Here is a 13,249-nt window from a genome sequence, read left to right as displayed (position 1 = left end):
ATGTTTCTTCAACCAAGCTGATAGCATGATTAAATACTCGATATGCTTTGGACTTTTATGAGTAACCAACAAGAAAACTAATATCACAACGTCTTTGTAACTTCTCTAGGTGTTGCCACTTCTTGTAGATGTAGCATTTGCAACTAAACACCCGGAAGAATGATGTCTGGCTTCTTCCCATTGAGCAACTCATAAGGGGTCTTGCCAAAAAACTTTTGAAGAAATAGGCGATTGGATGCATAACATGCGGTGTTGATAGCTTTCACCCATAGAGTTTCGGATGTATTGTATTCATCAAGCATTGTTCTTGCAAGGGTGATAAGTGTCTGATTTTTTCTCTCTACTACATCATTTTATTGAGGAGTATATGTTGCAGAGACCTCATGCTTGATCCTAACTTTATCACAATATGCTTCAATGTTTGTGTTGTTAAATTCTTTTCTATTGTCACTTCTTATCTTCTTGAGCTTTACTTCAAATTCATTTTGTGCTCTCTTGGTAAACTTTTTGAAATATGCGGCCACTTCGGTCTTGTCATGAAGGAAGAACACCCAAGTATATCTAGAGTAGTCATCAACTATCATAAGACAATAGAGATTTTCTCTTAAACTCTTGTAAGTTGTTGATCCAAATAGATCCATGTGAAGAAGTTCTAGCATTATTGTTGTTGATATATAATCTTTTGTTGGATGAGTGTTTGCAACTTGCTTGCCGGCTTGACATGCACTACAAAGCTTGTCTTTCTCAAATTTCACATCCTTCAAACCTCTCACCAAATCATTCTTCATTAGCTTCTTGAGTGAGATCATCTCAACATGTGCAAGTCTTCTATGCCATAGCCACCTAAGTGACGTTTTGGTGAATAAACATGTCTTCAAGTTTGCATCTTTGGAGGTAAAATCCACTAGATATAGATTGTTGTATCTAAAACCCTTGAATATAATTTGATCATCATCTTTCTTTGACACAACCACTTCCTTCTCGGTAAACAAACATTGAAAGCCAAGATCACACAATTGACCAACGGATAGCAAGTTGAAACTCAATGAAGTAACATATAGCACATTTGATATTGAATGATCATTTGATATTGCAACTTTGTCTAATCCTTAAACTTTGCCCTTTGAATTATCACCAAATGTAATCATTTCTTGACCCAATGACTTCCATCGGTCTTGTAGTTTACCTACACACAAGAGATCAAGCTTATTGTTTAGAGACCCAAACTTGATGAGGGCCCTAGACTTTCTCAACAAGTGACTTTGCAACCTAAATTTGCTTGGGTAGACCTAAGAACATGACTATCATTTTTTCACTAGAATCCTTTCTAAGCATATAGTCAGCATGGAAGGCAAATGATCTAGCATGCTTAGATAAGGGTTGTGGTGGTGGAGTTTGACACTCATGGGCAAAGTGACCTTCTTGTCCACACTCAAAACATCTCTTTGGCTTAGGCTTTGATTTATATTATTGTTGATGTTGAGCTTCAGCTTTCTTCTCTTGATTTGCCAAGTACCCAATACCACTTCTATCTATCTTCATCACGGTGTTCATGAGTAGCTCGCTTTGGAGATATTAGCCTCTTGTGAACTTGCTCAAACCGGTCTTGAGATGTTCTTTCTCCAACTTGAGCTTCTTGTTTTCTTCTCTAAGTTCATCATGATTTTTTTCCATCTTGAGTTTCTTGTTCTCTTCTTTAAGCATCTCATTTTCAAGAGCTATATTATAATCATTGTCTAAGATTCTCTATCACAATTGTGTTGGTGGTTGATAGCTTTTCAAGATCTTTCTTTAGCTTTTCATTCTCATTCTTAAGCTTGACATAATCATCATAGTTGTTGGACTCAACCATTTTCTTGCCTTTGCTACTAGAACCTTGTTCAATGCTCTCAACAATCAAGTCATCACATGATGTAGCTATATCAATCTTAACAACATTGTTAGTAGCATCATGTGGCTCATTGAATAATAACTTATGAGAAAGAACAAGATTGTCATGATTAATCTTAAGATTGGTGTACTCTTATTTTAACAAATTGTAACTAGTGGTGAGCTCATTATGTATCTGCTCAAGTTTATCATGTTTTTCCCTAAGCTCCTTTTTAGAGGATTTGAGCTCCTTGAGTTTGGATGACACAATTTTATTTTCTTCTCTAAGCTCAACACTCGCTTTTTCGGCTATGTCATACTTTGCTAAGAGTGAGTCCTTCTCAAATTCTAGCTTTTCATTTTTAACTCTTGTCTTTCTAATGATTTTAGTGTATTAGTTTAGCAACTTGACAAGATCATCATAAGAAGGTGATTCAAATTCTTCATCACTATCACTACCACTTTCATCATTGCTAGTATTATCATCACCACTACTATCACCATCATTTTGTACCTTTCTTTTACCCTTGGCCATAAGGCATAGGTGTGTAAAGAATGACGACGGCGGTGTCGGTGAAGATAGTGAAGAATCAATCACAAGAGCGGCCACCTTGTCGTTCTCATTCTCACTTTCATCATCGGATGAGCCACTTGATGATTCAATATCCGTGAGCCAATCACCAACAATGTATGCCTTGTTATTCTTCTTCTTCTTGTGAAATTCTTTCTTCTTGCCATCCTTCTTCTTGTATGGCTTGTTCTTCTTCTTCTTATCATCATTTTCATCACTTGAGTCATCTTTTTTACCCTTGTACTTCTTCTTGTACTTGTGTTTCTTAGGTTTGGGCATTGATGAGCTAGATGACCAAGTTCTCCACAATTATAGCAATCTATTTCGGAGATGGGCTTCCTTCTATTACTAGTGAAGAATTTCTTCTTCTTGCCATCAAACTTGACACCATTCTTGTTTAACTTCTTGAGCATCTTGGCGGTTCTTCTCACCATGAGAGCAAGACTTGCATCATAATCTCATCATCACTTGAGCTATCATGATCAACTCTTGCTTTGCCCCTTTTATCTTGACTAGCTTTAAATACCAAATCTTTCTTCTTGGTGGAAGAAAAGCCATCTTGTGGAGTGATGTGCATATATATCTCGTGTGCATTGATCTTTCCCAATATTTGAGTTGGTGTAGCGGTGGAAAGATCACATTGATGAAGCACCATCATAAAATGCCCATATTTATCAATGGGGAGGACACTCAAGATTTTTCTTACAATATCGGAGGGTTGCATTTATGTGAGTCCAAGCCTATTGACTTTCTCTACAAGAACATTCAAGCGGGAATACAGCTCATTGGCACTTTCTCTAGGAATCATCTCAAATGAATTAAGCTTTTTTATCACAAGGTGGTAGCGTTCCTCACGCTCACTCTTGATTCCCTCATGGAGCGCACAAATGTCCGATCATAGTGCATGGGCATCTTTGTGGTTCTGCACACGGTTAAAGACATCCTTGCAAAGGCCTCTAAAGAGGGTGTTTCTAGCCTTTGCATTCTACTTCTCGTAGTTAACCTCATTGCCTTGAAGGTTGGCGGGATCCTTAGGTTTTGGGAAGCCTTGTGAGGCGGCTCTAAGAACTCCAACATCTTAAGCCTCTAGGTATGCCTCCATGCGAATTTTCCAATAAGGAAAATCATCTTCCTCAAAGATGGGAGGGGGTCCATCCATGTAGGACATCTTGCTCTAGACGGTTAAGCCTAATTTAGGGAGCACGAGGCTTCGATACCAATTGAAAGGATCAAGATGTCCAAGAGAAGGGTGAATTAGGCTACTTCTAAATTTTCACAATAATTAAGCCCTACACTTAGCCTATTTCACCCCTTGTGCCTAGAATATGTTTCTATTGTTCTTCCGCACAAAAGTTATGCACCCTAGGTTCTAATCCTATTCTAGCATGGCAATTTTAGGAATGTAAAGATATAAAATGAATTGCTCAAATGTAAATACTCAATATAAAGAGAGGGAAATGAACATGGCGATGTTTTTCCGAGGTATCAGAGAGTCGCCACTCCCCACTAGTCCTCGTTGGAGCACCCATGTAAGGGTGTAGTTCTCTTTTGATCCACACAAGGATCAAGTGCTCTCTATGGGCTGATTCTTTGACACTCCATCACGGTAAATTACCCACAACCGCTCACAAAGTGACTTGGGTCATCCACACGCTCCACCGAATGATCACCAAGCTCCCAATCACCACTGAGCCATCTAGGTGATGGCGATCACCAAGAGTACCAACCACAAACTCTTACTTGACCAAGACAAGTCTAATGAGTAAGGTGGATGCACACTTGCTACTCTTTATACACTAATGAGGTCCTTAATCTTGGATTATTAAATCTCAATCACCCCACTAGGCTCTTGCTCTTCCTTGCACTCCAAAGGTGTTTCTCAGCTGAATAAATGGGTAAGAGGCCTCCCATAGACGAGTGAAGTAAGTATTTATACCCCCTTATTCAAAACATAACGTTTGGAGGCTGAGTCATCACTCTGTGGGCTGACCAGGCGCTCCGGTCAAGGAGACTAGACGCTCCGATCAGTTGTGCCTGCCACTGTGTCAAAGAGAGCCATTAACCTCTGACCGGACTCTGACCAGTGTCTGGTCAGCACCCACCAGACATGTCCGATCAAGAAAAAGCCTCTCTAGAACCTCTCTGGAGTCGACCGAACGTAGGTACCTGTAACACCCTTGGTGTTACGAGCTCGTTTAGCACCATGATTTAGGCCTAAGTAAAATTTTCAAAACGAGTTTCTCGGAATTTTTGATTTAAAATGTACTTGATGCGATAAGCGAATCCCGTGTGACTTAGTTTTGTGGGCTTGAATCAACGCCTAAGTTAAATTACTCAGTGCGTAAAGATATTTAGGAATGTCGAACGACGATGCTAGCGAACGGTTTGTCCTGTTAGATTAAGCATGAAAAACAACTTTTATAAATAGAATAAAATCCAAATAGAACGATATATATTTATATATATACGCTCACGGGTTTATTTTGATAAGCACGAACTGACGAGAGAGAGAGCGCAGCAGCTTTGTTTACTTTCTGGCGCGGTTTCAGCGTACTCGCCTTGCTTTGCAATTATGCACCGCCTCGTCTTCTGTCGTGGTTCTACACCCCAGCGCGTCCGTTTGCCTACGCCCATGTCTTCTCTCCGTCGCTTGCGTCGTGTCCAAAATTTTAATGGGAGCACGTGGCTCTACCGTGTCCACGCCTCACTGCTCCCTCTCACTACGCTCCTTATGCACGCCAAGGTTGAGCTGTTGTCTGTCTCTGCTTGTCCTTGTCGCCTCTACTACGCCAAGCCGTCCTAGCTCTCTCTCGCTGCTTGCTTACACCTCTAGAGGCCGTAGTCGCTGCGCCCCTCTGCCGCACTGGACCTACAGCTCCCCCGCAACTGCGCTGCTGCTCCTGAGCCACCGTTGAAAGCTCTAGTTTGGTTTTGGTTAATTGATGAAACCCTAAGTGCTAACCTAGTTTATCAAGATGATTATGAGATAGGTAGCACTACTCCAAGTGATGAAGCAATGGCGAAGATCATGACAATGGTGATGGCATGGTGATGGTCAAATGCTTAAACTTGGAAAAGAAGAAAGAGAAAAACAAAAGGCTCAAGGCAAAGGTAAAAATGTAGGAGCCATTTTGTTTTAGTGATCAAGACACTTAGTGAGTGTGATCACATTTAGGATAGATAGCCGTACTATTAAGAGGAGTGAAACTCGTATCGAAATGCGGTTATCAAAGTGCCACTAGATGCTCTAACTCATTGCATATTCATTTAGGATCTAGTGGAGTGCTAACACCCTTGAAAATATTTGTGAAAATATGCTAACACTTGTACACAAGGTGATACACTTGGTGGTGTTGGCACATCTACAAAGGAGGTGGTGTTTGCAGGGTTGAGATGGATTCGGCGCTTTCGGGAAAATAAAATGCCTATTTTCTATTACGCCGGATGCAAATTCTTGTGGTTGGCACATTGGATCAAGGGTGAAGAAGTTAGAAGTAAAAACGAGTTGATCGCGAAGGCGTTGGCGTCGATCAACTGACTGGACGCTGAGTCTGAAAGCACCGGACGCTGGTTTCTACGTTCGGTCAAACTGACGGGTCTGCACAGTACCGAGGGTATTACACCGGACGCTGGTCTGTGTCCGGTCAAGGTGGACCGGATGCGTCCGGTCGAAAAATATGCCTTGAGGAGCTTACTGGAAACGACCGGACGCTGGGGCTTCAGCGTCCGGTCAGTTTTACCGGAGCGTCCGGTCAGCTTCGTAGCCGTTGAAATCTGACGAACAGCGTTTGAAGCGGGTGACGCATGGCGTCCATCGGGTGACCGGACGCTAAGGGCCAGCGTCCGGTCAGTATGACCGGAGCGTCCGATCAGAGCGCGTTTTGCCTAGTGAAGGGGTATAACGACTCTATTTGATGGGGGCTCTATTTATAGCCCCATGGCCGGCTCAATGGAGCTCTCTTGCACATTTTCATTGACATAGCATCCTTGTGAGCTTAGCCAAAGTCCTCCTACTCATCTCCATCATTGATCCATCATCATTGTGAGATTGGGAGAGAATCCAAGTGCATTGCTTGAGTGATTGTATCTAGAGGCACTTGGTATTCGTGTTGCGCTGCGGATTTCGCTTGTTACTCCTGGTGGTTGCCACCACCTAGACGGTTGGAGCAGCGGTGAAGGATCGGCACGAGTTGGTGATTGTTCGTGGCCGTCTCCAGTGATTGTGAGGGGAGTTGTACCTTCCCCGACGGAGCACCGAAAGATAACTCTAGTAAATTGCTCGTGTCATTGAGTTACCTCACTTGTGGGTCGGTTCTTGCGGTGTCCAATCGTATGGATGAGGTTTATGAAACACCTCTTAGCCGCCGAACCACCAAGTGTTGGTCGACACAATGGGGACGTAGCGTGTTGGCAAACACGTGAACCTCGGGAGAAAATCGATTGTCTCTTGTCTTTGGCATTCTCCCGGTGATTGGCTATATATTCATCTTGTGATTGGTTCATCCCCTACACGTTGGTATAATCACCTTACTCACTTATTTATATTCTTGTAAACTAGTTGACACAAGCTCTTTAGTGTAATTAGAATTGAGAGCTTGCTTTATTATTTATATTCATCTAGTTGAGCTCTTTAGAGTAGCAAGGTTGAGAGCTCTTAGTGAGTAATTACATAGCAAGTTTGTGTGCCTAAGTAATCATTGCAACTAGAATTATTGAATAGGTGGCTTGCAACCCTTGTAGAGCTAGAGCAAGTTTGCTTACGCTATTTGTCATACTAATCAAATTGCTCTAGTTGATTTGTAGATTTTTAAATAGGCTATTCACCCCCCCCTCTAGCTATATTAGGACCTTTCAACCGTGTCCCCGCTGCTCGTGCCAGCAGCGCCGTTTTCTCCCTCCCCAGCTCCTGCGCCATAGCTCCCGTCGCCGCCGCCCGGTTCCCCTCACGTGCCCACACGTGTGACCCCACAGTCCCGCGCTAGAGCTGCGGTTCAGCTGCGCTGCCCCGCCATCTCAGCTCTGCGCGCTGAGCCGCCTCGCCAGCCATTACGGCCTCACTGCCTCTGCACCCGCAGCACACCCGGGCTCCACCATGGCTCCTCCTGTTCCCCCGGTGCGCCGTGGCTGTCCATCGTCGCGTCGCGTCCCCGTTCGCGTCGGGCCGCCCTGTTTCTGACGCCTCTGCCGCTGCACCTGGCAGCCGTTGCCCTACCTCCATCCCAAGCGCGCCCGTGCTCCTATCACCGGCCACCGCATGCGCTTGTGCGCGTGAGCCTCCATGGCTCCGCCTCGTCTACTGTTGGTGCCACCACGGAGTTCCGCCCGGACCGTGACCTGTCGCTGTCGCCGCCCGCGATGGCCGTGCCCGCACGTGTGCATGCATGGTCGCCATACCACCGCCGCGCCTCGGGTCTTGCCGTCGATGACCACGTGCGGCCGTGTCCACCGCTGGCATTTCCCCGCACCGCCTCGCTTCACCTCCGCCGTCGACGAGCCGCCGATTGGCCAGCGAATTGATTCCCCGTCCGTGCTATGTTTTGGAGATGAAAAGAGGGACCCCAGGGTAAGGAATGAGTAATTCCAAGGTTCTTACTGCAAATTACGTGACCCCTATGAACAGTAGTGTACTAAATAAGGAGAAGCGTAGGGTCATTTTTGCATAATCGCTTGGCCGGTTGGGTAGGCCACGCGTGGGCTGGCTTGTTGGGCCGCACGCGTCGCGCGCTGGGCCGGCCTGTGGTTGCCGCGCCTGGGCCGCCCGAGCCACACGTTGGGCTGGCCTGCTCGACGCCCCGCCTGGGCCGTGCGCCCTGCCTGCCTCCACGTGTTGGGCTTCCCCACCGGGGCTGGCCGTTTCCAACCTGTTAGGCCGCGCGCCCTGCGCATCCGCGGTGTCGACCTGCTTGATGCAGCGAGTGGACCGTCCATGTGCACGCTATGTCGGGCTAGCCGCGCCGTTATCACGGGTCGCCTAGCCGATTTGGTTGCCGCCGGTCTTCCCATTTTTCTAAATGATTTTTCTAATATAGGTTTCTAGTTAACTTGTAAAATCAATATAAAATAGTAGAGGAATTCAAAAATTGTGAAACCAATTTTGTTAGTCTCCTAACATCATGATATACCTGTTAGTATATTTTGTTCACATAGTTTGACAATATTCTTGGAAGCTATATAATTAATTTAATGTACTTAATATTGTAAAAATATAAACTTATAGGAATTATTGTGATAAATTGGTAATAGTGTTGAATCTGAAATTTTTACAATAGGCTCCTAGCAATATTAGGTACTCATCGTAAATTTTATGGCTCCAGAATAATCAGTTTGCTAGGTAGTTAATGATGCTCTATTTCGAACAAGGATTAAATCGATAGAATGAAATAAAGAAACTACTTGGGTTTATATAACTAAAATAATTGTTGGGACATAACGCCTTATTCGACAACATGGATACGTAGACCAGCGTTAGAGCTATCTCGTTAGCTTGTGAGGCGTGATCGGATTTCTAAGCATTTTGGATGTCGTTGATTATTTACATCTATGCATTTGCATCAATGCATATCATATAGGTACGATGATGGGTCAACGGAGCAATTGAAGGATGATTGGGAATCTGAGGATGGTGTAATGATATTCTCTCTAGGAGATGATGCAATGGGCTTTCTATCTAGTTGATGGTGGATGATCTGAAGATGTAGATACTAACTTTTTAATATATATCTTACCCAGGCAAGCCCCGGTGTATAACCCCTACTTTTCTGTAGTTTAAATTATATTTATGCATTAAATTTTAAGGAGTTGAATGAAACCCACTTGCATATATATATATATATATATATATCTTTATCCTATGAGCCTTACTAGTATGACAAGATCGTGTAGATTGCTATGCTACAAGACTCCGATAGAAGCGAGTGATTGCCTATCACTCACGAGAGATATGAAATATATTACTAAAATATTATCACTTGGAAAATATAAAACGGTGGAAAGAAAATTGGTGACCGGGTAGGGATATGGTTTGGGTATTGATGGGTGTAAGAGGTTGTGTCGCCGTGGACGTGGGGCATAGCTTAGTTACACTGTAAGAGGTTGTGTCGCCGTGGACACGGGGCATAGCTTAGTTACACTGCTTTCCCTGTCTGTGCCGGTTAAGGACCGGTCGTTGCATAAGGCATCGTGGGCAAGTCACAGACTTATTATCCCGAGCACATACTTGGGTATGGACATTTGAAAGACTTGTTGCTCTCTTGTAGTGGGTTCCGGGTCTTTCTAGATCGACTGTCAGGGTTTTTTTTGTGGAGGAGGTCCTTGCACCGCACTGAGTTCGGGACTCAGGGGTGGGGGCTTGGAGTCCCAGTTTGGACGGGGACCTAGGACCCTAGGATAGGAGGGTGATGGGTTGGTCCAGCCTATGCCTTGGGTACAAGCAGGGCGTGCGTTTTCGGGGTACCCAGCTGGGGGCATTGATTCACGAATCGCCGGGCAATCTAGTACGGCTTGTTTCGTGTCTAGCACCGTAGTAAGAACTGAAGATGAAAGATAGAAGATGAAAAAGGAAATATGATTGCTTACCATATGCTTGAAAGTAGCATAGGTGCTTACATAGAATGGTTAGTTAATGAACCAATGCGGCTATTAATAAAAATCGAATATAAGGACGCACGCTTAGTAATGCTTCCTGCAAATACAATAAACCCACAAGCCAGATAGTCTTGCATATCATTGGAGTCTTTTCTTTTCTCTTACCGGGTAAGTCTTGTTGAGTATAATTGAGTACTCAGGGTTTTATTCTCCCTGTTGCAGGTGACAGGTGAAGGCTAGAGTTGACCTTTGTGTGTGAATTCCGCCTGGTGGGCTCAGAGATGATTTCCTTTATGTTACGATCATAGTTTTTATTTGTAACTCCCACTAAATATTTTTATGAATGAAAGTATTATAATCTGTTGTAATAGTTTATATATCAATGCTTCGTCATTTCATGAATAGGTATTTATTTCCGCTGTAATTCTGATCACATGTTTATATTCCGCTGTTAATTTAAATTGTTCATAACTCTGATAATATGATTACATTCCGCTGTTATACAATTACTATTACACTCTAATGCTGTATTAAAAGCGATATAAGAAATGGTTAAGAATGATGTAAGCTTTATTCTCTGATTTGTGATCCTGATGGCAAAAATGTGGATTTTTGGATTCTCCCTTAGGGTGTGTCCGACGGAACCGAGTAATTTAGTGTTCTTCCCTAAGTGCTTAGTGTCTAATGAAAGACAAGCACTCATGGGAGGCATTAGATTAGGCGGTTCTGCCACAACACCCCAGCATTCGGTCCTTCTCCACTCAACGTCTGGTCAGTACTAGACGACTGTAGTTGATCAAATAACTGACCGGACTCACCCTCCAGCATCCGGTCACAACCAGACCAGCGTTCGGTCGGTACTAGACGACTGTAGTTGATCAAATGAACTGACCGGACTCACCCTCCAGCGTCCAGTCACAACCAGATCAGCGTCCGGTCAGTCATTTGACCCTCTATTCACTTCCAACTCGAAATCCTCTGTGAATGAAGTTGACTCCAATTGATCTTAGGGCTATTCCTAAGCTACCTAGTGCTAGGTTTGACAAGTGTGCACCACACCAAACCCACTAGACTCACCAATGTCAAGCTACTAGTCCATACCCCCCTTAATAGTACGGCCAAAGAAAAAACAAAGTCCTAAACTACTCTAAGTGTCTCTCAAACACCAAATGACACTTAGAACTAGTCTGTCCTTTACCTTGTCGTCCATCCTTTGAAAATTGAAACGATTTCTATCGACAAGGGCATGACAACCATGATTGTCCAATCAATTTCCATTACCATGACCTAACTCAAATTGCCTCTTCAAAACACACGTTAGTCATATTAATGTCATGCCATCATTAATCACCGAAACCCAACTAGGGGCCTAGATGCTTTCAAGCGCCATAAAAGAGAAAGGTGGGGGAACGAGATTGGTTGACGCCACTAACCCACTAACAAACCCTAGAAGGCCCCATTCGACCGTGGGCGTGCTGTAGTGACAGGAAGTACCACCGGCCGTGCCGCTGTCCTCTGGATTCCACCACTCCACATTACATCGCCACTGCCATGGCGACTTCTTCCTCCTCTACCTCCTCTACCAAGTCGAAGGTATGGGCCTCTCTCTCTCTAGGTTTCACATCAATGAACTATATGATGTTTATGCTAAATTAGTGAAGTCAACCCGCTAGATCTACTCCTAGTTGATCCTAAATTTACTACAATGGTACTAAAGCCAGGTTAGGGTATAGATCTAGATCGGGGAAGCAATTAGAAGGAGGTGATTCAAAGTTTTCAAATCATCAAACACTATCCCTAACCCTAGAGACTCACCCGAACATAATCTGCCTCTAAGAATACCGCCGTCGTGCGGGAAGAAACAGCAAGACGCCGGCTCACCGACGCTCCATCACCGCCGTCGTGAGGGAGGTGATCTTGAGCCGAGTGTCGTGCGCACGGGCAAAGAGCACCACCGCAAGGCCGCTCGATGATGACGCACTCAGCCTTGGGCGAACGCGCACGCCGGTGAGGGGGCCTACAGTGGTGCCACCACCTTTGTCCAGTCGCCACGGGCGGCTGCATCTCGCATCGATTACGGGCTGAGAGAGAAGGCAGAGGGGAAAATGACTAGGGTTTCGGGGGAGCTAGTGGCCGGACGCCATTTTGTTCCCGCGAGGATGTAGGACGGCCGTCGGATGAAACGAACGGCTGAAATCACTTGGGTTGGAAGCGGCCTAGGCAAGAAGATAGATTCCCAGCCTAGGCCCAGGTTGTGGCCTAGACACGGGGGAGAACCACACGCACAGGTGGGCCCCGGGCCATTTCTGCCGCTGGGCCGCGCGCGCAAGCAGGCCTCTGGGCCGAGCGGGCTTTGGGCCGAATGCACAGTAATTTTAGAATTTGTTTTATATTTTCAGACGCATTTGTTTGATAATTCTATGTTGAGTTTGAAGTTCAATATTTGCTCAAATTTCGAACCAACGAGAGAATTTGTTCAGAGAGTAGTTAAGTACATAGAAATGCTTCTGATAATATTAATTTTAAGATTATTTTTCATGTTTCCGCTACAATGATGTTGATTATCTTCTAATTAAATTCGAACCAACGGGAGAATTTAATTTTGAAGAGTAGTTATATGTTTTTCAAGTTAAGAACAATATTATAAGTTTATTCATGAGTTTTTTTTCTTCCATGCATTAATTCCATTTCTGCCCAACGATGATGTGGAATTAATGTAGAAGAATATTGTATTTATGATATTGCTATTTTCTGACCAAAGTTGATGATAGCAATATTATAATTTTTTTATTTATGAGTTTTATGCATTAATTCTATTTTCTGCCCAATGGTGATGTAGAATTAATACAGAAGCACCTTGTATGTTTTAATTTTAACCGACAAGATCACTCAGCTATAAGCCAACAGGCTACTCTGCTGGGCTATGTGAAGGAAAAGTTTTTGCGTCGTTATGCTTTTTGGTCGGTACGACAAATGTGAAAAGGGAACTCAGCTGGCCCAAAATGAGTTGAGCCAATCTAGGGTTGTTTTGGGTCAAAATGAGTTTAGCAATTCTCTCACTTAAGTTTCCCCTGTTGCCGAGTTTATTAATTTTCTGATTAAATTAGAACCCACGGAAAGATTTAATTAGAAAATAAAGTATAAGTGAATATTTTAGTCGTCATGACTAAGCTTTCGTTATTGTAAATAGTATATTTTTTTCCATCATTACGATAAGAGTTGCAA

The sequence above is a fragment of the Miscanthus floridulus genome, chromosome 4 (assembly GCF_019320115.1).
Source record: "Miscanthus floridulus cultivar M001 chromosome 4, ASM1932011v1, whole genome shotgun sequence".
In the NCBI taxonomy this organism is placed as follows: Eukaryota; Viridiplantae; Streptophyta; class Magnoliopsida; order Poales; family Poaceae; genus Miscanthus; species Miscanthus floridulus.
Note: the sequence above shows the minus strand (reverse complement) of the source record.